This window comes from Lissotriton helveticus, chromosome 7 (assembly GCF_964261635.1).
Source record: "Lissotriton helveticus chromosome 7, aLisHel1.1, whole genome shotgun sequence".
NCBI classification, from domain to species: domain Eukaryota; kingdom Metazoa; phylum Chordata; class Amphibia; order Caudata; family Salamandridae; genus Lissotriton; species Lissotriton helveticus.
In genome coordinates, this window is record NC_136068.1 from 1,894,689,509 (window position 1) to 1,894,713,817 (window position 24,309).

Genomic DNA, 24,309 nt, shown 5'->3' on the forward strand with positions numbered 1-24,309 from the left:
CCACAACAATCCATATCTGCAATATCAATCAGCAGGAAAGAACACCCATTATTTTGAAAATATTGCTGCATGCCAATTCACTTTTGAGACAGGTCATTTCTTGAGACACAAATTCTTCTTCCTATGTCTTCTTCTCTTGTTCCTTCTACTCCTCATGTCATCATTCGTTCTTTCCATCTCACACTCATTTTGTGTCCTCCTCCACAACCCTTCTTCTCATAAACGTAACTGCCTTCCTTTCCCCGTGGCTCTACTCACTGCTCTCCTTATTTCTAAGTATGGGCGGAAAATCCGTTCCGCTTGCGGATTTTGCGGCTTTTCGGCAAATTCGCAATCCGCGAGATTCGCGAATTTACCGCAAAATCCGTGAGCGGCATGGATTGGGTCAAAAGTTGAAGCTGACTTTTGTAACTATTTTAGAATGGCGCCGGCAAGCTGCCAGCAAGCTGCCAGAGCCATTCTAAAATAGTTACAAAAGTCAGCTTCAATAGGAAGCACTAATAGATAAAGTAAAGCAGGTGCTCGAGTTGAAGCTCAAATTCAGTTACACAATCATTAATCACCCCAAACTTGGGGTGATTAATGATTGTGTAACTTAATTAGACCTTCAACTCGAGCACCTGCTTTACTTTATCTAATAGTGCTTCATGTTGAAGCTGACTTTGTAGCTATTTTAGAATGGCGCTGGCAGCTTGCCGGCGCCATTCTAAGTGGGGCTGAGGGCAGAAGGGCACAAAGTGGGACAGAGGGCAGAAGGGGACAAAAAACGAGTGGGGCAGAGGGCAGAAGGGCACAGAAACGAGTGGGGCAGAGGGCAGAAGGGGACAAAAACAAGTGGAACAGAGGGCAGAAACGAGTGGGGCAGAGGGCAGAAGACCACAAAAACGAGTTGGGCAGAGGGCAGAAGAGCACAAAAACGAGTGGGGCAGAGGGCAAAAGGGAACAAACACGAGTGGGGCAGAGGGCAGAAAGGCACAAAAACGAGTGGTACAGAGGGCAGAAGGGCATAAAAAACGAGAGGGTGGCAGTGATGAACCAGAGGGCGCATCACGGTCTCGCCCAAAATAAACCCCGCGAGCACGCAAAGCGCCCCGCGAACACGCAAAGCGCCCCGTGAACACGCAAAAACAAAAAAAATTGCAGATCGCGAATTCGCAAATCCGCAAATTCACGAATCGCAAATTCGCTAAATTCGCCCATGCTTACTTATTTCCCATTTTCTCATCAGCCTAGCCTTTCTCTCCACATGCCCAGCTCCTAATAATCCCTTTAATGCACTCCCTCATGCAAGAGCTATTGTACAAAAAGATGTGGCAGAGCAGAAAATATATCACCGCCTGGTAGAAGTTAGAGCTAAACTCAGTTGTGGGGTAGTGAATAAAGCAGCGAACAAATACCATAAATATAAGTCCAAGCATTATGAATACAGAGAAAGAATAGGGCATCTGTTAGCTACTCAGATTGCTGATCAAAGGGCTAGATCCTATATTAAAACAATAAAAGGGGGAGATGGTTATCATATACTAGATCAGAAGATGTAATGGAACAATTTAGACTTTTTTATGCAGACCTATACGACGAGTCAGCGCTCCCAAGTATACAATCAACTTTGGATTATATACAAGAGTCTGATTTACCGGTTTTCAATTCAATAGATTGCGATTATTTGCAAAGAGATATTGAACCTGGGGAGGTAGAGTTAGCGCTGAGCTCTTTAGAAATGGGTAAAGTGGTGGGTGAAGATACTGTCCCATTGTATATATTGGCACCACTTTTTACTATTTTGTTTAATAACATCACAAAAGGGGAGGATGTTCCTTCCACTTGGAAAATTACTAATAATATAGTATTTGCTAAAAAGGGGAAACTGGTAAAGGAAAGGGGATCATGTCGCCCCATATCTTTGATTAACGCTGACGCTAAAAAAAATCTAAAATATTAGCTTTTTAGCTGGCACAGACTATACACCAGCTAGTGTCAGAACAACAACTTGGTTTTATCCCTGGCAGAGACACAGCAGGACCTATTAATACAGCAATTGCTGCATTTGACGTTTCTGGCCAATGAAACCAGCAAATGGGGATGTTAATGTTGGATGCAGAGAAGGCCTTTGACCGAGTTGCTTGGGGAGCACTATGGTCAATTATGTCTTCATTCGGTCTTGGTCAAAGGTTCATTTCTGCAATTCAAAAATTGGATAGCAATCCGATAGCAGCTCTGAAGTTGAATGGTCTTACAGCTGCTCATTTTCCTATTGTAAGGGGTATGCGGCAGGGATGTCCGCTATCCCCATTACTGTTCGCGTTATATATTGAGCCTTTTATAACACATTTGTTGCGAAATGCAGGGATTAACCCAGTTTTGCTTAGCGGTATGGAACTTAAACTAACGGTGTACGCGGACGACATTGCTATCTACTCTTCTAGGCCAGATGAGGCTATGGTTGAAATTGTGCAAGAAGCACAGCATTTTGGCTCCTTTTCAAGTTAAAAAATTAAATGTGAATAGGACCCAGACTATTTTAATTTATCTGCCTGTAACGGTTACGCAATTGCCAGGAATCACAACAACAGCAGTATATTTGGAAGTATGTTTAAGTAGCCGAGTGGACGAGGTGGTCTCTTTGAACAATAAATCACTGCATAAAACTATTACGGCTAAATTATATAATTGGCAATGGCTCCCTCTCAGTATATACGGGAGGTGTAATATAGTTAAAATCAATATTTTACCGATATTTTTGTATCTTTTTCGGACAATTACTTTAAGGGTTCCGTGCTCATTTTTTAAACGGGTAGATAGCGTAGTAGGTAGTTTTATTTGGGGTTACAGACGTGGAAAAAGACCTCTTAGGTACATTAAACTACCGTACAAGCAAGGGGGGGTTTAAGCATCCAGATTTTAAACTTTATTTTTGGGCTGCATTCGCTGGCCGCTTCCGAAGTTTACTTGATGGGCCTGATACTAAATTTGTTTGGCTTTCATATCAATTAGCTTGCAGGCCTAATACTGGATTTCTTCTTTATAAAAACGACAGACCAGAATTACTACAAACGGGTTAGGTTCAAGATAATAAGGGACATCACTAGGACATGGCTGGATATTTTTAAGGAATACTTTGTCCCAGTAATGCACTCATATATGAAATTATGGGGTAATCCCACTCTGCCCGATATATTTCATGACTCTGTTGGTAAAAGCTGGCAGCGCAAGGGCCTCTTGCAATTGGGGCAACTTTTTGATGGACAGGGGTTTCGATCTTTTGAAGCATTGAAAGAGGAGTTTGGATTACAACAGAATACTTTTTTTAAGTATATGCAAGTGAGGGACTACTTTGTACTGGGTTAGAGGCCTTTAGAGTTGACGAATATCCCATAAGTATTATCAACATTGGAACCATTGGCAAAGTTTATCAGAAGTTGTTAGCAGCTGCTAGTGATGATGGACCAATGGTTTCAGAGAAACTTAGTCGGATGATAACTCAGGAGGAACTACAGGACTCACTGGAGAGTATAGACAATGCCATTATATCAGTTAATTTAAAACTCCAACAGCATTGGATAATATTTATGTTATAATATTCTCCTGAGCGAATATCTACTCAATCTTTGGGCAAATCAAGATGTTCAAAATGTCAACTGTATGCTGCAGATTTAAAGCATATGTTTGTGAGAAAAGTGAATTCCGAGGGCAATAATCCTTTTTCCCAGAATACACTTCCATTTAAAAGGGACAGGAAAAGAATACCAACAGCAGGATATATTGCACTGCAAACCATTATCCACCCCCGAGTTGGGGGTAGTTCATCCAATATCTATTATGATTGGCCAACCGGCACCACTCAGAATGAGTTTAACAAGGGCCCTCTTCTGATTGGTCGAAAGGGTGACCAATCAGATTGCTGAAACATCAGAAATCTGATGGGCTATCCTTTAAAGATTATATTTCTGTGCTTATAATATCCGATTGGCTGTTGGCAGCCAAGCTGAAAATGTGTTGGTATACCTGTCTCCATGAACTGCATTTTATGGAGCTACCAGTCCAAACACAGGTGGTTTAGATACGCAGGACAATCTTTACCCTATTTCTGCCTAGCGCATTTTGTTCTGCAGGCTGATTACAAACGAGGACCGAATATGCTAATTTTGCTTTATGGATGAAGTACAATGATGATGATGACTCTTTTTCGTGAAGTAATAGTTTGCCATAACATTCTAGTTAGGCCGGGAACCCAACAAGGCAGATGCCCAATCCTAAAATATGTTGAGAGAATTATGAATATGAGTCAGGAAATCCAGATTTCATCCAGATTTCTCAATTTCAATGGACAGGATTATTCTAACAAGTAGGCACCCTAAGAGCATGATGAAAGAAGTAACTGTTCCTATGAAATCAACAGTCAACCTGAAGTGTACAACATTGTGGACTAACAGAGAGAACAAGACCTGCCTATCTTTGTACAAAAGGTGGATAGTCCACCCATTATAGGTTCTAAAAAATCAGGGTTTGTTATGTTATGTTTCGTCAGTTTAGCTACACGAATCACCCCAGGAGGGTTATCTTGGTGCAGCATAGGACTCAGGCAAGAAGAGCACACTAGGTCAGAAACAGCTCAGTCTTGAGATGTTTTCTGAATTTGAGGGGATCAGTGCATTTCCGTATGTTTATAGTTTTTTTTGTTTGTTCCAGTACAAAGGGGTTAAGTAGGAGAAAGGTCGACCACCCGAACGGGATTTCCTGATTCAAGGAATAGTAAGAAGGGATTTGTCTGTGGATCTTAAGGTTCTACCTGGCTGGTAAGGTGTAAGCTTTGCCGAAAGATAACTAGGGGCCCGATGTAGGTAATTTAGATTTACCGATTTTTAATTACCGAATTTTACCGATTCGGTAATTAAAAATCGGTAAATCTAAAGGGTGGGTATGTAGGTATTTCCAGATGTTGAAATACCGATTCTGTAACAATCGGTATTTACCGATTCTGTAAATACTGAATCGGTATTTCCCATTGATTCCTATGGGCTTTGAAGCCCATAGGAATCAATGGTAAATACCGATTCTGTATTTACAGAATCGGTAAATACCGAATTTTGCAAGGGTGCAGGGGGTGTCACTTTGACACCCTCTGGCACCCCACAAATAGGCATGTGCGCCATTTGGCACACAGACATGCCCTAAGGGCATGTCTGTCTGTCACATGGCACAGGTGTACATGCACAGATGTGCATGTACACCTGAATTCGGTATTTTACCACACAATAGGATTGTGTGGTAAAATACCGATTTTGTAGGGCCTGTGGGACTCAGAAGAGTCCCACCTACATCTGAGACTTACCGAATAGGTAAAAATACCGATTCGGTATTTTACAGAATCGGTAAATTTACCGAATCGGTAAATTTACCGATTCTGTAAAATTGGATACCGTTACCGACCGACCTACATCGGGCCCTCGGTCCTTTCCCAGTGAGAGATTTATGATTTATACAGTTATACAGTGGATATTGAAGATTATTCTTTTTTGCACTGGGATCCAGTGAAGTAAGCGTAAAAGGGGTGAAGAGGCAGCCCTTGAAGAAAGATTTTGGATAAGGCGAGCTGTTGTATTTTGGACCACTTGTAGCTTAGTAAGAAGTGACTCACTGGTAGAGGCCAGAAGGGTGTTACAATAGTCCAGGCGGCTGATAACCAATGCTTGGACCAAAATGTAAAGCTCAAAAAGTGGAAGTAAGGGAAAGACTCAGATGCATCATGTGAAAGCAGGTGCCAGTGGTAGCCTCTACCTGTTCTTTCATAGTCAGCACCTGATCAAGGCAAACACCCAGGCTTTTTACTACAACTTTAGGAGTTGGTGGTGGGTCTAATTCAGAAGGCCACCAGTCAGGGGCCAGAGCAGTTGGGCTCTGCTAAAATGCATGACCTCCGTTTCGCTAGTGTTCAGCTAGAGACAATATTGGTCATTCAGGAAGAGGTGACTTTCATCCCGGCTGCAACACAGACTTGAGTATTATTCAGGTCTTTGGCAAAAGAGATTAGGAGCTGAGTATCATCAGCATATGAAAGAGGTTTGAAACCAAATGCTCTGATGGTTTCAGCACAGGGGGCTATGTAGATATTAAACAGTGTGGGGCTAAGACAGGAGCCCTGAAGCACCCTCTTGTCAAGGTCTATTGTGCATTATTTAAAAGGATGCAGGTCCTGGGTTCTGTGAGAGCCATTCCATGGATTTCAATCGTCTGCAGCCTCAGAAGTAATCTATGGTTATACACACTGTCAAAGGCTGCAGACAACTCAAGCAGCACAAGCAAAGATGACTTATTCTTATCTTGAAAGCATCTAATGTGGTCTGTAACGACAATAAGTGCAGTTTCAGTGCAGTGCACAGGTCTGAACCTGGATTGGGGCCCAAGTCCTGTGCACACGTATCAGAATGTTAGGTTAAAACCAAATAAATATAACAATATTTGAGGAAAAAGTGACGAAGGTCGACATCCAGGGTTACATAAAGAATAGATTTATAATTCAATCTTGGTCAGTAGAAATGAAAAAAACAGCCGACACATGTTTCGTCACACCGTGGGCGCTGGAAGCCATTTGCTTCCAGCACGTCCAGGACAGAAGCTGTGAGTTTTTCCTCTGGGTTGGGGGATTTTGGAATCAAAGCAGCATCGGGGGATGACTCTTTGAGCATTCCTGCTGCACAATCGTGCAAAAGTGCAGCAGGAATGCCCAGTAGACATCAGGGATTTTTTTTGTTTTAGTTTGTTTTTCTATTGTTTGTAATGCATGCGGAGAAATGTTTGTTGGGAGAATTGCCCCTTGGGCAAGGGTCGCTCCACTTTATGGGGATGAATAATGAGCACATGTCTGCCCCCTTGGGGGCAGGTCAGCCTTATGTTTTCAGGCTCAGAAGCCATTAGACACCAGGGATTGTTTTTGCGTTGTTTTGGGAGCGGCTCTTCGGGGGCAGATAGGCCATATGTTTTCAGACCTATCTGTCCCCAAGGTGGGCAGAAGTCACTAGACAACTGTGTTTTTTTTAATGTTGTTGGGGAGCAGCCCCTTGGGCAAGGCCCGCTCACCTTTTACAGGGGTGAATATTTTGGCTGTTTCTGCCCCACTTGGGGGCAGATCAACCTTGTGCTTTGAGAACACCTATCCCCCAGCTTGGCCGGTTGATTGTGTGTAGACTGGTGCATTATTTGCATATGAGATTGTAATGTTTTAGTTATCCTTTTTATTCTAGTGCAAAGCGTTTGGTTCTTGTTTGCGGTTTCAGCAGTGGTTGATCTGCAGTTCTGCTTAGTTGCATTTATTTGGTAAGAAAAACAGTTTTTGTTGTGTTTACTCTAAATGAGTATTATTGTCATGCATGAGTGAATTTTTTGTAAGTTGTATCATAACAGCAGCATATTTAGTTTGTGTTTTGTGTGTGAAATTCTTTGCAATGTCTTTTTTAGGCCTGGGCAGTGAACTTCACTCCGTTCGCGGAGTTTGCAGAGTTTTCTGCACTTCACACTCCGCGGAGCTCATGTAATGCAGAAAACTCCACCTCGCAATGTACAGCGGATTTTTTTCCCCGCTCGCGATCGTTAACGGTAAGTTTGTGATCGCGAACGGTAAGTTCGTGAGCGCGAGCTGCTGCTCTAGTAGAATTTCTACACAAGCTAAAGGAATACCAGCACAAACTGCAGTTCGCACTGCACGCCACCACTCACGGAACATCGTGGAGTTTTTTGTAACTTTGCGAAGTTCTGCGAAGCAAAACTCCATGAGCTACACCCATGCCTAGTCTTTTGCGTGGTTTTATGTGTAATTTTCTTTTTTTTTGTGAGATATTGGTGGTCCTTACTGTGTCTGTGCAGAGTAGGTGGTGGTGAATCTAGCTGCTTCTGACAAGTTAGCGGTATAGTTTTGAAGCATATAGGTCTTTGTGATAACCCACATTTTGTTTATTACTTATTTTACAAAGTTTGTTGTTGTTGACTTGTTTGACAAGTTACCTTTGTTAGTAAGGATTATGGATAGCGGCAGAATTACTGCTCAGCAGGTGTTTGATATGCTTTTTGAATCTTTCTCTGACCATGATTATGAGACTGACAGTGCGTCTCAGGGAGAGGAGGGAGTGCAAGATTCTGGCAGTGAGTTTTATATCCACAAGGAATATCTGATGATAAAGCTACTCTCAGTGAGGATGAAGCTACTCTCAGTGCGGATGAAGCTACTCTCAGTGCGGATGAAGGGCCTGTTTTAAAGGAGGATACTGATGTATTGATGGTGCAGCAAGAGGCTTCTGGATTGCAGCATGGGGTTGCAAGGCTTCCCATTGGAAGGGCTGGACTCTGGGTTGATCCAAACATGGTACAGCTGGTGTTGCCTGCCTTTAGTGGTGATGCCGGGTGTAGTTTTTTTTGCCTATATATTTTTTTCTGTTGTTTATGGATGATGTATTTTTGGCTGAGATTGTTGAGCAGACTAATTTTTATGCCGAACAGTAGATGAGGGACAACAGTGACATACTAAGGCCCTACTCTAGAGCTACCTGGTGGGCACCCACAAATCTGGATGAGATGAATAGGTTTTTGGGGTTAACTTTTTTGATGGGATTGATAAAAAGCCATTCATGGCTTCATATTGGTCTACCAGTCCATTGATGGCAATGGCCATATTTCCTGCAATTATGAGTAGTGATCAGTATTTACTTGTGCTTCGGATGCTGCATTTTGTTAATAATGCTTCAGCGTTGCCACAAGAACACCCTGACTGTGACTGTCTTTTTAAGATTCGGCCTGTCCTTGATCACTTTGTAGATCGATTTTCAGAGATCTTATTCTAGGGAAAGAAATAGCTGTTGATGAGTTGGATTTTAGACCGTACATTCCTAGCTAGAGGGCACATTATAGAATTAAGATGTATATGTTGTCTGAGAGTCGGACAGCATATGTCTATTATTTCCAGGTGTACACTGGTAGGGATTCCACTATTTTCTTCGCTGGTTGTCCGTCTACTTTAGGAGTTTCAGAGAAAATTGTGTTGGGACATGCTAGAGGACTTTTTTACAAAGGTAACCATTTGAACCTAGATAACTTCTACACTGCTGTGCAATTGTTTAAGGAATTGTTCAAAGTGGACACTCTTGCTTGTGGCACAATCCGCTCTAACTGTAAATGTTACCCAGAAGAGCTTTGCAAGAAGCTTCAGAGGGGACAGTGCAGTGCCTTGTGTAGTGATGAACTGCTAGCTGTGAAATTTGTGGGCAGGAGGGATGTGTACTAACCCGGGCACAGCTGGTGGAGCGGCACTACGCGGAGGTCCACGAAGTTGAGGACAAACTCCGTGGAACTCTGCTTTGCTCCACCACCCGCCTCCACACGCCATATTAAAAATGTATTGAAAAAGCACATTAAAGTAAAGGAAAAAGACTTACCTTCACTGCGGTGTCCTCGGGCTGGCTTCCTCCTCTTGCTTGTGTCTCAGGGTGATCTGGGCATACGCACGCTCCCGCACATGCATATTTCTTGCAAGGAATGTGCATCTGCTTCGCGCGCATATGCGCAGATCAACCTTAGATGCAAGGAAGAGGAGGACGGCATCCCGGGGACGCTGCAGTTGAAGGTAAGTCTTTTTTGTGCTTTTTAAAATTAATTTTTAATAGGGGGTGGAGGCGGGCGTCTGGCCAACTCCGCTCCGCCGTGGAGTGTGCAGAGTTTTGCCTACTCCACGTTCTCCGCAGAAAGTGGAGTAGGCAAAACTCTGCACACTCCACGGGCGGGGTAGAGTTCTCCACCCACTGTTAATGAGTACATGCCAACTCCATCCATGATGAAAGGACTTCACCTGTGGCTGTTTGGGATCAGGTTGCTGAAGTGCACCAACCTATGTGCATTGTAGACTATAATAAGCACATGGGTGGTGTCAATAGAGTAGATCAGAGGTTGGAACCTTACAATGCTATTTGTAAGGCTTACATTTGGTATAAGAAGTTGGCCACCCATTTTTAAATTTAGCACTATTAATGCTTTTGTTCAAGGAGTGTTCTCCAATGTCAAAGATGACTTTTTTTCAGTTTCAGGAGTCTGTGGTAGGCAGCCTTGTTGTAGTGGAACAGGCAAGTGTTCCTAGAGTTGGAGTGGTAGAGTAGAGTGGCTAGATTGAAAGATTGCCACTTTCTCGATTTAATTCCTCCCACGCCCCCAAAAAATAATCCCAGTAAAAGTCTGTTTGCGAAGAGGTCTGAGGAAGGAGAGTCGTATGCACTGTGCTGATTGTCCTTCTAATCCTAGGCAGTGTGTGCCCACATGTTTCAGATGGTATCACACTCAAAAGAGAGTTTGGGAGAAACTGTGAGTCTAATAGTGTAGTGCCTGGTCTGTATGGTTTTATACTTGTTGTTCAGTTTCACGGTTGGCATTAGAATGATGTCTTCAGTTACAGCTGTTGTGTTTGTAGTTATAGTTTTGTGTCTAGTTTCAATTGGTTTGTGTTATCTTTATTGTTAAAAATTATTTGATGACAGTGTGTATGGACTGGCACTTGGCTGGTGGTGTGCATGGACTGATGCTTGGCTGGCGGTATGCTTGAGCTGGCATTTGGCTGGTGGAGTGCATGGGCTGGCGCTTAGCCGGCGGTGTGGGTGGGCTGGTGCTTGCCTGGCGGTGTGTGTGTAGTGAATTGCTGCTGGTCACTACACACACACTTCTAGCCAAACGCCACTGAACACACTATATCTACCAACAGCTGGTGTGATTACTGTGTCAGTCATGTGGGCGTATAAAAGTCATGGACCCTTGAATGGCGCTGTCAGTTGATGTGATTGCTGTAATGTGCTGTGCCCGCGGCTGGCGGTGTGAATGGTCTTGTGTGTCATGTATGAAAGTTGTGTGATTTGCTTTTAAAGAGGTTGGTGCCTTGTCATTGCTTTACAAATAAAACAGGTGATGGACAGAATGTGGATCAATGTCACACATTCACCCCAGTCCAAAGATCTGGGCCCAAATCCATCGTTTGGAGTGCAAAAAAACTATGGATTTAGGCCCAGATCCTTGTACTGGGGTGAATGTATGACATTGTTCTACATTCTGTCCATCAACAGTGTTTTTTGCAATTGTCATTGCTTTACAGCTCACAAGCTGTGAGTCATTGCTTCAGGTTTTTCACATTTTATTTATTAACTGTGCATTTCCTTTATGTGAAATCTCTTGTTGACATAATTTTACGCTCTGAACCTTCACTCATCCTCGTGCCAAATCCAACCAGTATGTATTTGTACTTAAGGAACTGTTCATTTTGAGGTATCATTTTATTCTCGAGACCAAGGGGAATGCAAGGTGGTAGGACAATTGTGCCGGCACAGTCATCGCACGTAACACTGTGTGGAAACAGTGATTTTGCTCAGGTAAATTTGAGGTTTGAAGGGGATTATGGGTAGGAAAACTTTAGGTGATCAATGCAAGCCATACCTCTGTGAACTCTCCAGGGTGTCTAGTTTTCAGAAATGTGTGGGTTTGGTAGGTTTCACTAGATGGCCACCGAGCGCAGGGCCAAAAACTCAGGTGACCCCCTTTGCAAAACCAGGTAATTTTGTCATAGGTAATTTTGATGTCTCCACAATCCATTTTGGGTCCTTGCATGTCACGGGTACTTGACTCACCCACACAAGTGAGGTACCATATTTATCGGGAGACCTGGGGGAATGCTGGGTGTTAGAAAATTTGTGTCAGCCCAGTGATCCTACAACTTTCCCAGAGAGAAAAGTGAAAAATTTGAGCTTTGCAGGGGGATTCTGGGTAGGAAAACATTAGGTGATCCACATGAGCCAAACCTCCCTGGACACCCCAGGGTGTCTAGTTTTCAGAAATGTGGGGGGTTAGTAGGTTTCCCTAGAAGGCCACTGAGCCCGGGACCAAAACGCAGGTGACCCCCTTGAAAAAGCATGTTGTCTGGTTTTCAGAAATGTGTGGATTTGGTAGGTTCCCCTAGATGGATGCTGAGCCTGGGGCAAAAACTCAGGTGCCCGCCCCTTGCAAAACCAGGTCGTTTTGTGATAGGTAATTTTTATGTCTCCACAATACGTTTTTGGGGCTTGCCTGGTGCGGGTTCTTGACCCACCCAAATGAATGAGGTACCATTCGTATCGGGGGACTTTGGAGAATGCTGGGTGGCAGGAAGTTTGTGGACCCATGCAGATTCCAGAACTTTCCATCACAGAAATTTGAGGAAAATGTGTTTTATTTTTACAAAGTTTGAAGTTTTCAAGGGATTCTTGGTAACAGAACCTGGTGGGAGCCAGAAATGTCACTCCCTCCTGGATTCCTCTGGAAGTCTAGTTTTCAAAAGTGTATAGGTTTGCTAGGTTTCCCTTGGTGCCGGCGGAGCTAGGGTTCCAAATCCACAGCTAGGCACTTTTCCAAACAAGCATTTACAATGCAATAGGTCTCGCATTAATTAAGTTTGAGCTATTGGCATTGCTAAATATTGCAACACCAATTGCAACAAAAGTCTATAAATTGTAGGCCAAAAAATGTGTATTTATTTTTTTTAGCAATGGTGGCATGCTGCGCTTTAGATGAATATATTTAAAAGTAAAGTGTGCCATACTGCGATTGCTACAATAGTTAATTGTGGATGCGTTAACAATTGATGTGTGCACTGATGGCTGGTGGTGTGTGTGCCTGGTGGAAGTATGCACTGCCGGCTGGTGGTGTGTGTGCGTGGTGGAAGCGTGCACTGATGGCTGGTGTTGTGTCTGCCTGGTGAAAGCGTGCACTGACGGCTGGTGGTGTGGGTCTGATGAAAGGGTGCACTGACAGCTGGTGGTGTGTGTGTGCCTGGTGAAAGCGTGCACTGACGGCTGGTGGTGTGTGTGTCCCTGGTGAAAGCATGCACTGACGGCTCGTGGTGTGTGTGTGCCTGGTGAAAACGTTCACTGACGTCTGGTGGGGTGTGCCTGGTGGAAGCGTGCACTGACGGCAGGTGGTGTTTGTGACAGGTTAAAGCGTGCACTGACGGCTGGTGATGTTTGTGCCCGGTGAAAGCACAAACATGCCCGGTGAAAGCGTGCACTGATGACTGATGATGTCTGTGCCTGGTGAAAGTGTACACTGACGGTGTGGTTGTGTGTGTGGTTGTGTGTGTGGTTGTATGTGTGCTTGTGGGTGTGTGTGTGTGGTTATGTGTGTGGTTATGGTTGTGTCTGTGGTTGTGTGTGTGTGGTTGTGTGTGTTGTGTTTGTGTGTGTGGTTGTGTGTGTTGTGTTTGTGGTTGTGTGTGTTGTGTTTGTGGTTGTGTGTGTGGTGGTGGTGTGTGTGCCTGTGGTTGTGTGGTTGTATGTGTGTGTGGTTGTGTGTGCACACGCCACACTATTGATAGGTACGCCCACGCCGCTCCGATGTGTGCTCACAGCACATGGGTAAACCCAGCAGCCCAGACTTACTTCTATGGCACGTGATGCCTCTAAGGGGTTGTGTACATGTATACTTTAAGCATTAACCCTTCACGGCAAGTGATGCACTTTACATAGATGGTCTCAACCAATCGGCGCCGGACTCCCACTTGGGTCCCACCACTGTGCAAACTGGGTGTCTGAATACAACGAGGAAGCCAAAAGTCGAGAAGCAGGGGGACGGTAAACAGCATAAAGGCCACTTCAAATCTCAAAAGAAAAGAAAATACAAGCAGCAAAAGAAATGCCTCGTGGGCGAGATATTTGGAAAATGTTTCCATATTGTGCAGAATGTTAGAGTCTTGTATTCCTGGCTGTAAATTGTGAGTGCTCGGATACTAAGGATCAAAGAACTTGGGGACGCCCTGTGGCTTCTTCTTCAGTCTGCAGACTGATGACACATCCCTTGGAGGTTTGTTAGAGAGCAGTAACCTGGCAACGGAAGAGAGACGGCACTATTCTGGTATGGATAAGTGGTGGGAGGAGGTGGGCACAACAATTGACCGGGGGACCAAGCTGGCCCTGTTAGGGCCAGGAAGAGACAGGCACAGCCTGAAAAAATGGTTTCAAAAGTAGAAGGCAGGCGACATGATCGGATTGGGGTGGGTGGTGGTTGTACTAGTTCTGTCTAACTGGAGAGAGGTCTGGTTTCTGTGGACAAGACAGGCGCTGCCCGAGCTTAGCCTGGGTGGAACCTGACCCTGCCATAACGTGGCACTGGTTGAGCCTGGCCTGGATGGGGGAATGATTCGCGGCTTGGATGCAAGAAGCAGGCACTTCCTGAGCGTGAGTGACAGGACAGAAGCCGGCCGAGGCTCAGCTTGGCTTGAAAGTCTGCACTGCTCGGGTCGTGCTGGAACCAAGACACAGCATGACCTTGACACAGGAAGCGATGAATGCCTGATCTGGGGTGTGAACGGGTGCAGTTGACACCAGCAGCGCTTGGCAGTGAAGGTGGCACCACCTGAGCATGACTGGGAACAGAGAGCTGGCTCTGCTTGCCAGTGAACGAGGAATATCAAAGTAAATCTTGCCTGAAGCTGGGGCATAGCGGAGACTGGCAGAGCGCTGGCTCACATGTCACCTTGCACAGCTGAGACAGGGACATGATACTGTCAAAGCAGCGTAGGCTGAAAGTTGCCCGGGACAGGGGAAACTCTACTTCCAGAGTCTGGATTGGTTGGGGCAGATGCCTGCCACTGTCTGCAAACTTGCATTATACCCCAACATCTGTGTTGTCTCCTCTGAGCCTGGCAGGAGTGAAACGGGCACTCAGTGAGTCCAGTGGGAGTGTGGTAGGTGGTGTTGAGTCAGGCCGGTGTGTGACTGGCACTGCCAGCGTCTAGCAGAGACACATGCAGCAGAGACTTCCTAGTGTAAGAGCCATGCGCGGATCCCTCCCATGGTGGCGAGTGGGCCGAGACAGAGGAGGCGCTGGTGCGACCGCCGGCCGCTGAGCTATAACGGAGACTGGCAGAGCGCTGGCTCACATGTCACTTTTCACAGCTGAGACAGGGCATGCCACTGTCAAAGCAGCGTAGGCTGAAAGTTGCCCGGGGCAGGGGAAACTCTACTTCCAGAGACTGGATTGGTTGGGGCAGATGACTGCCAATGTGTGCAAACTTGCATTACACCCCAACATCTGCCCTGTCTCCTCTGAGCCTGGCAGGAGTGAAACGGGCACTCAGTGAGTCCAGTGGGAGTGTGGTAGGTGGTGTTGAGTCAGGCCGGTGTGTGACTGGCACTGCCAGCACCTAGCTGAGACACATGCAGCACCCCGTGCCAGCGCCTGGAAGGCTGCTAGTGCAGACTTGGCCAGGCTGGGCCAAGGGCAGATGGCACTGTCCGACGGCTCGGACAAAGCTTTGCTGGGACATCAGTCTGAGATGAAGGCTGCTTGCTTTCCCGACTCTCCCTACATGCACTTCCCTCCTCTTTGCTCCCAGCCCCTCCCTGCCCTGTGAGTTTCACTGACCTGGCATGGCGGGTGGCTCGCACTGTCTGGGGGTCCCAGAAGCGCGGGGAGGACTTTTGTTTGCAGAAAGCTTTCAGCATCGGAGACTTCCTAGTGTAAGAGCCAGGCGCGGACCCCACCCATGGCGGCGAGTGGGTCGAGACAGAGGAGGCGGTGGTGGGACCGCTGGCCGCTGAGCAATAAACTTTTTAAATTAACAAGGCCAGGCGCACGCCACTGCGAATCATATGTTTTCAATTATTGCGCCCGTGTCTGGGCACGATAATTGAAAACATATGGGCTTTGGTACGCGTAACAGACACCAATAGGCCATGGGCGGAGCTACGCGACCGCCTATGGCCTATTGCGTGTTCTCTTACAAAACAACACGCACTATAAGCCCAATCAAAATCGACCATAGGAAAGGAACACGCACGAGCATTTCCTAGGTCCATTTTGAAAACCCGGAGAAAAGGACTCTTGCTGCGCAGCACTGCTGCGCAGTGCAGCGCATGGCGCGAGCCCTAAGGAGGGTCCGTTTGCACTGTAAAAATGAGGTGTGTCCACGTTGCATTTTGGGCCTTTCCTGTCGCGGGCATTAGGCCTACCCACACAAGTGAGGCACCATTTTTATTGAACATTAGGGTATGCGGGGTGTGTGGAAATTTGTAGATCCACGCAGATTCCATAACTTTCCATCACAGAAATGTGAGGAAAATGTGTTTTTGTACAAAGTTTGAGGTTTGCAAGGAATTTTGGGTACCAGAACATTTTGAGAACCACACAAGTCACCCCATCCTGGGTTTCTCAGGGTATCTAGTTTTCAAATATGTATAGGTTTGCTAGGTTTCCCTAGGAACCAGCAGAGCTAGGGTTCATAATCTACAACTAGACCCTTTACAAGAAAAGGGTCAGTTTTTACTGTAAAATGTGGTGTGTGCACATTTCATGTTGGGCTGTAGCCTGTCACGGGCACAAGGCCTACCCACACAAGTGAGGTACCATTTTATTGGGGGACTATGAGGAATACGTGGTGGGTGGAATTTTGTGGAACCACGCGGATGCTAGAATTTTCCTTTACAGAAAAGTGAGGAAAATGTGTTTTGTTTTACAAAGTTTGGGGTTTGGAAGAGATTCTGGGTAACCGAACCTGGTGAGAGCCACACATGTTACCTTATCCTGGATTCTCCTGGGTGTCTAGTTTTCAAAAATGTATAGGTTTGCTAGGTTTTCATAGGTGCCGGCAGAGCTAGGGTTCAAATCCACAGCTAGGCACTTTAAAAAAAAAGGTCAGTTTTCACTGTAAAAATGTGGTTTGGGTCCATTTCCTGTCACATGCACTAGGCCGACCCACACAAGTGAGATACTATTTTTATCGGAGTGGGTGGAATTTTGTGGCTCCACGCAGATTCCAGAACTTTGCAGCACAGAAATCTTAGGAAAATGTTTTTTTTTTACAAAGTTTGAGTTTGACAAGGGATTCTAGGTAACAGAACCTGGTGAGAGCCACACAAGTCACCCCATCCTAGATTCCGACTGGTGTCTAGTTTTAAAAAATGTATAGGTTTGCTAGATTTCCTAGGTGCCTGCTGAGCTAGGGTTCAAAATCCACAGCTAGGCACTTAGCAAGAAAAGGGTCAGTTGTCACTGTAAAACTGTGGTGTGTCCATGTTGCATTTTGGGCCATTTCGTGTTGTGGGTCCTAGGCCTACCCACACAAGTGAGGTACAATTTTTATTGGGAGACTTAGAGGAACACAGAATTGTAGAGCAACTGTTATTACCAATTGACTTTTGATGCATTTCTGCCTTCCCAATGTAGGACTCTGTGTAAAAAAGAAGTTACTTTGAAAAATGTCTTATAATTCACATGCTATTATGGGTACCCACAATTTCGCAGATTGCAAATAGCTACTGTTTCTAAACTCTATATTTCTTTCCTGTTTCGTAAACACATAGGTGTCTTTGATACCTATTTTTTACTCTTCATATTTTACCAAATGAATTGCTATATACCCTGTACACAATGAAAAAAAAACATTGCAAGATGCTGCTCAGCTATTGGCTGTGAGTTCCTCTGGTTTTTGGTGAACCAATAAGTCCTATATATATTCACAACCAGAAGGTTCCAGCAGATGCACTGCTATATTGTTTTACAAAAGCTATCATACTTAAAATAAATTACAGGTGAAAATGTTGGCGCAAATGGCTGTTTTGTTCAACTCATTTTCATTGTTTCTTATTTTCAACTGTTAGTTTATATAAACAAACCTTAAAGGATCTACACAAATGACCTCTTGCTGAATCTAGAATTGTATCTACTTTGTATGAATGTATAGCTTTCTAGGATACATTATTGCTTTCCTACCCATTTCTACTACTAACTGGAAGGAGGTTGAAAACACAAAAAGTTGCAAAATAGGCTATGTCCCAGTAAAATGCCAAAATTGTGGAAAATATTTAGGTTTTCTGACAAAAGTCTCTCTGTCCTTGAAAGCTGGGAAGATGGTGATTTCAGTACCATAAATCCTTTGTTGATACCATTTGCAGGGAAAAAGCCAGACAAATTCTTCTGCAGCACTTTTTTCCCATTTAAAAAAAAAATACACTTAGCTGCATTTTGGCTAATTTCTAGGTCCCCTAGAGGGAAAACAACAAACCCAGGGTAACTCTGAAATTCCCTAGATATTGGAAGAAAAGGTCGCTAATTTGGCGTGGATACCTTATGTGGACAAAAAGTTACAGAGGCCTAAGTGTGATCTACCCCAAATAGCCAAAAAACAGGCTTAGCACAGATGAGAGGCCTAGCAGCAAAGGGGTTAAAACCTCTTTGGACAAAGCAATGATTTTCTGCTTTTTGTTTAGAGACTTAACCGAAGCGAAATTTTGATATTTGCCTACATGTTTGTAATTGTTTGGATATATTTTCTCTTATTTGTACATTTATCACAGTGTCTTTCAAAATAATAGAAGACTAAGGCCTTGAAGAATGTTTGGCAATCAACTGCAGACAGTCTGACAGGAGAAGGGTCTTGAGACTTAAATCAAACAGTTAACACTGCGTAATGTAACAGACACTGCTGGTTCTAAAATAGTTTTGCTTATTCTGCATTTCATTTTTGCACAATGTGTATGGCCAAGATCGTTGTCTCTTTTTCATGACCGAATGGATATGATGTTCTGCCTCATATGTTAAATTTGAATCTATCCTTTATATTGCCTCTTTGCTTATTTTTGCTAACACAAACATTTAAAAGTAAGTCTGACAGCAGTAAAAAGCAACTAGAAGTGCAAGAAGTGATGTTCACCAGAAGCGTTCTTGTTCCATAAGCCGGGTTATTAATGCCCTACCACCATGCTTCACATCCATCCATTTTTCAAACTTATTTATTAATACCTTTGGAACCTGGGACATTGTTAACATGCCCATGCCTGCTAGTATGGTGTCTGACCTGCACTATGAGGTACGTTCCATGTAAGATTTTAGGGTTATCCTGATCTAATACACTGGAAAAGATTTACCTGGGAGGAACTATGCTTCAACTGGCAGCGCAGATTCAGCTTACACAGCACTTGCACCAATTGGGTCCCAATAACACAGACCCTGGGGCACACCCTAGAAAATGGGGTCAAGTCCAGGACCACCTCATCCAATGCCATCTGAGTAAAGTAGGGCTAGGCACCTGTCCCAGCATGCATAGATGTGAACAGCACTGTGAGGTTAGAACAAACACACAATCCATTTCCAATGGTTAGTTCATCAACACTGTGAAGTAAAGCTGGGCACCTGGTAAGCTGCCCATACATGCAAAAACAAAACAGGGAACAATGCCACTGGAACATAAAATAAATTAACCATCCAGTGGCAATGCACTAAAAAAAGAGTGGAGTCGCTGCAGTGCATCAGCATCCTCTCAGTGGAGGTCCAGCAGATTCCACAACGCTGTCTCTCAAGTTTCTCAAGAGTATGTCCTCTTGTGAAACTTCAGCCCTTTAATTTCTTATAGCTCCCCGTGCATTCGCTTCCCAATAGGAACCTATGACATAAGAACCTAAAGCTACCACACTTACCTCTCTACAAATTGTTTTCCCAAATACCTAGGTGGCTTCCAGTGGACTCCTGCTGGCTCTTAACAACTCACCCGCCAGGCAGCAATTATGGATGGATCTACAAAGAGACGAGAAACAATGTTGACAACATAAAATGTTACGGTAATTTAATTGAAGTTAAATGTGTGAAATCAACAGCACCACAGCAGTAGCCACCAGGTCTAGCTACTATTGTGGAATCTTCATGAGGGAACCAGTAAAATATCTACTTCAGACCAGTGTAACTTCAGAGCTTCAGAACTAAGGGCCCGATTATGATGTCGGGCGGATCGCGATCCACCTGACAATTCCCTCCGCCCGCCACCCATTTACCCCCTGCCATATTAGTATGGCGGAGTCGACCGGGCGGAAAAGGGTTTATTATGCTGGCGGTGTCTGCTAGACACCGCCATCCCTATTATGATGGGCAGTGGTGCTGGGTTTTCCATGGCGGGAAACCCGCCATGGAAAGCCTGGCGGATTCTGCTTTTGGGGGCCCGTTGCGGGCCCCTCGGGTATTTGGGTGGTGGGGGGCACATGGGGGTAGCATTTGCATGGACGACGTGGCAGGCACGGCACATGCAAATGCACACAGTGCATTCCCAGCATTTTGGCGGGCGGTGCTGTGAGCACCGCTCGCCACAATGCTGGGAATAGGGGATGCCACCGCCACGGTGGTGGTGGCATCCTAATTGCCGGTGCAGGACCGCCGCACCACTGGCGGCCGGTCCCAGCACCGCTAGGGTGGCGGGCGGAAAAAAAGTCCGCTCGCCATCCTAATCGGGCCCTAAGTATCTTGAGAGAACTGGTCATATCTAATAGGCACAGTGTGACAAGCAGGCAACAACTGGCCTAGTGTGCTACGTGGGTGTGTTAAAGAAAAAATCCTGATGATTTAAGATGAGATCCATATCCAAAAAGAGAAGCAAATTCACAAGAACCTCCAAAAGTGCCATTAATGGGAAATGAAGATGCCATGACTTACTTAAAGATGATGAGAATCATGCTGCACACCACCTCATGCCCTTCGCCCCATTTAGTGAAGTAGACTCACCCACAACTGCTGCCTCCTGCCGGAAGGTGTGAATAATGACCTTAAAGCCACCTATAAAACTAACGGAGCAGTAGAGATACCTCCTGCTGTGTTACACCACAGATAAAAGGACATACTCATTAAAAACTGACCTCAAGCATGAAAAAACAAGAGACTCCCTCTTCAACTTCATCAACACATTCTATGTGGTACAGCATCGAGACAGGCATAGAGACAGGCTGAGTGGGTGACAGCATTCTAAAATGCCTGCTGCAGTACAGTGCTTAGGTTGAGCAGGGTCTGGCCAGAATTCAGGCCTGGAACTCATTTAAGAGGCCCAGAGCCCACTCGAGGTGCATGGGTTCATGATTGGACCAAAAGTGTGCACACATTTTTATTTTAACACCTTGGCTGCTAAGGGGTTTTCCCCTCCGGTGCTGAAGAATCAGATTTGCCTTGTTCATGACAAGGTCCACTCGTCATAAGCACAGCTCCACTGTACTACCATGACGAGTTGACCTTGTCATTAGCATGGAAGTGGTTAAGATTGACACCGCTACCATGGTAGCACAAGGTCTCTGGTAGTGCCTTTCATATGTCTAAAAATGATAAGCCATTGGCTTTTGTAACATTGGCTAATTAGAGCCATGATAAGCCAGGATAGCAAAACAATGATATCACGCCTCACTTTGAACCATTCAGCAATGTGGCACCAGCTGGCTCTCGAGGCAGACACATCGACACACACTTTTTTAACAAAAAAAACCTAAGGCTATGTCACATTTTTTAACCCAGCACTTTCTTTTACCACAAAAAATCTTAGAGACAAATAATGCCCTGACTTAGTGCATTAAGGAAAATGTACGTGGATGAGTGGAAACCCTCATCCACATGAGCCAGATGTATAAAGTTTATGTTTGAATAAAGAGGATGCAAACTGCTTTGCTACTTTACAGGAATGGAAAATAATTTTTCAAACTGACCTATATATGAAAAATTAAGATTTGTAGTCGGTGGCAAACTGGCCGAGCTCATCAATATTTAAGAAGTAGTTCGCAAATTGTGACTCATCACGATTGAATGCCTTCATGGGAAATCGAGCTGCATTTAAAAATAAAAGTTTTTTTTTCTTAACTTTGTTTAAGAGTTGAGTGTTTTTTACAGTCTCAAAAGGAAAGGGGTCTGAAGAGGACCCAATACCTTTTTTGTGAATGTGTTGCCACCCCAACTATGGAGTTTCTATCTTTTCAACTCTCTAACTTTTACATTTTTTGCCACAGATTTAAGTCACCGAGGAGCATATTTATGAGGCCCCTGCACCACAGAAGCATCACTTTTTTGTGATGCTCCAGAACATCAGATTACTACACTACATCTATGAAGCCACGCAAAGTCACAATCAGTGGCTTTAGATGAGGGGACAGATATGGAGTAAGGCAAGACAGTGTTGCTTTACTCTGAGCTCGGGAGTTGTGGTGAGTTTTCCAATGCAACACCCATAGATTTTGATGATCCCTAGATTTACAAGATCATGTAAAACTGGGGAGGCACCATATCCTTGAGCCTCCCGAAGTGAGGCATGACGAGGAGCACGCATAAAAAGAGGAAAACACCTCTTAGGATTGCCTTTGTGCAGGAAGAGGCAAACAATCTTGGTGACAACACATGCACCCTTGCACCATGGAGCAAGAGTGTCTGCGTTGGCACTAGGCAGTCGAAACAGCACCAGCACAAGGAGAAAGGACAGGGATGCATTTTATTGCATAAATACGGTGCATCCTGCCCTTTTACTTTGGCATAGATGACTTGCTGTACTGTCCCACGTCAAACCCAATAAATAAGGGCCCAACTATTAAAATAGAACATAAGAAATTCCTATTTATAGTGGACACCTGTAGGAAGGTGGAATCTGACTACATGGTTGCCCCCACTTTTTTCTTGGTGTTTTGCTTGTTATTGACTTAGTTGGACTGGGATCCTGCTACTTAGGGCCCCAGTCTTTCTACTTTCTCCTTAAAATGGATTCCATGGACTCTAGGTACACTCCAGATTGGATTCTGGGGTACCCCTATAGATCCCTAGTGTATGGTATACTATGTACCCAGGGCATGGGTACCCCAGAGGCCTACCAGGGGCTGAAGCATGTATTATGCCACCCCTGGGAAAGCATCCAAAATGACACCACAGGTTTGCTACTGCAGCCTGGGTAAGGTGGTGCATGCACCCCTTACTGTGATATAGGTTACCTATATCACTTCACATACACACACATATAAAACTATAAGTCACACCTATGGCAGGCCTTAACAATCCTGAAGGCAGGGTGTGTGATTTTCATGTGAGAGGGTGCTCCTGCATGAGCAGAGCCCATCTGCAGCCTTCGAAATCTATCCTCCGGGGTTGTTTGTGGTGCAGTCTGACCATATACTCTTAAGTGCATTATAACCTAGTGGTAAATGCTAACTTTGGAATGGCTGCACGGAAACATGCTGTGTTGGGTGTCAAACACCTTGGAATCATACCCCCACACCAGTAACATGATCCCACCCTTCCAGAGGGAAAGACATGACAGCACCGGTATACCGGGTACCAACTTTCTATAGCCCTGGCATCACAAAATGGATCCCGCTGCCATAGAGCCAAGTCTGGCCTCCTGCTGCTGACCTAAACTCCGGCAGGGGAGGCCTGGACAATAGGTTTCCTGTCACAGGGAGGTGTAACCACCTCCCAGAAAGGCTTTAGTGTATTGGGGCTGGGCGGGAGCACTCCAAGGGCGCTTTGAAGTATGCACTGGGAGCACAATTGGTGTCCCTGTGCATAGTCCAGTTCAAATCAGTCCCAGGGGCTACCAGCCCCTGCCCTGGTGCAAAACTGGGCAAAGGAAATGGGTGTAACCACCCCTCTTTACAAACCCTCCCATAGGTGGGTCATCTGAGTTAGTCCAACCCCTTCCTTGGGTATAAAGTAGGAACACCAGTGCTTAGGACTTTAGATGCTCCTGGACGAAACTCTGAAACATAATCCTGGACCTTCGACAATCGGTTCAACGCCAGATGACTGAAGAATCTCCCTCGGAGAAAAGGAGTTACTCCCCTACAAGGGAGGCACCCAACCCGTATCTCAACGGTTTGCATCTCCGAAGCTACCGCCAGATTCAGCAATCTGCAACACAGGAAGAGGATTTACAGACTTCACAGAGCCTGGCCCGAGTCCCCAGCAAAGCTGAGAGCCATAGCCCTCGTGGGTACCGTGGAACTGAAACTCCTGGACACCGTAAGCATTTGCAAGTGCATCAGCTTCTCGACGTCTCATGAGGCTGTGCTTTGGGCTACTTGTAGTCCTCGCCCGAGCATCTTTTCCACCAACGACAGCCGGTCTACCCATCTTGAGTGACCCGTGGGCTGGTGTTGAGTGATTCCTCTTGAGGCTTCTTCACGATCCCTGGACCGTCAACTGGTGGGTCCCCAAGAAGGTAACTCTGATTTTCCTTGGGCTTCCCTGGTTGCTCCAGACGTGCCCTGACTCTCCCTCGCTTAGTGAGTCCTTTGAACCTCGCTGGTCCGCACCAAAGCCTCGTGGCTGAAGAGACAAGCTTCCCTTCTTCTCAACTGAAGCACCCGACATCGGTGGACATTCGCCTATCGTGCCCCTGGTCACTGGCTAGTGACCCAGACTCTATCCCCTCTGCTTTCAGGTCTTCTACATCCCTGATCCAGGCTTGGATCGCAAGGGGCACTTTCCTTCTTCACGGAAGCAGCACTTTTCAGAAGATCGCCGTTGGAAATGACGACGATTCCC

The 24,309-nt window shown here is 45.3% G+C and overlaps 1 pseudogene across 1 annotated transcript in view; it reads right to left on the minus strand.

The window, feature by feature from the left end:
• Positions 1-24,309, minus strand: part of LOC144767830 (epidermal differentiation-specific protein pseudogene) — a 52,863-nt pseudogene that overhangs the window by 23,502 nt on the left and 5,052 nt on the right. The window contains exon 2 of the transcript XR_013598354.1: positions 19,461-19,557. The product of XR_013598354.1 is annotated as an epidermal differentiation-specific protein pseudogene (transcript). The remainder of the gene's footprint in view (positions 1-19,460; positions 19,558-24,309) is intronic.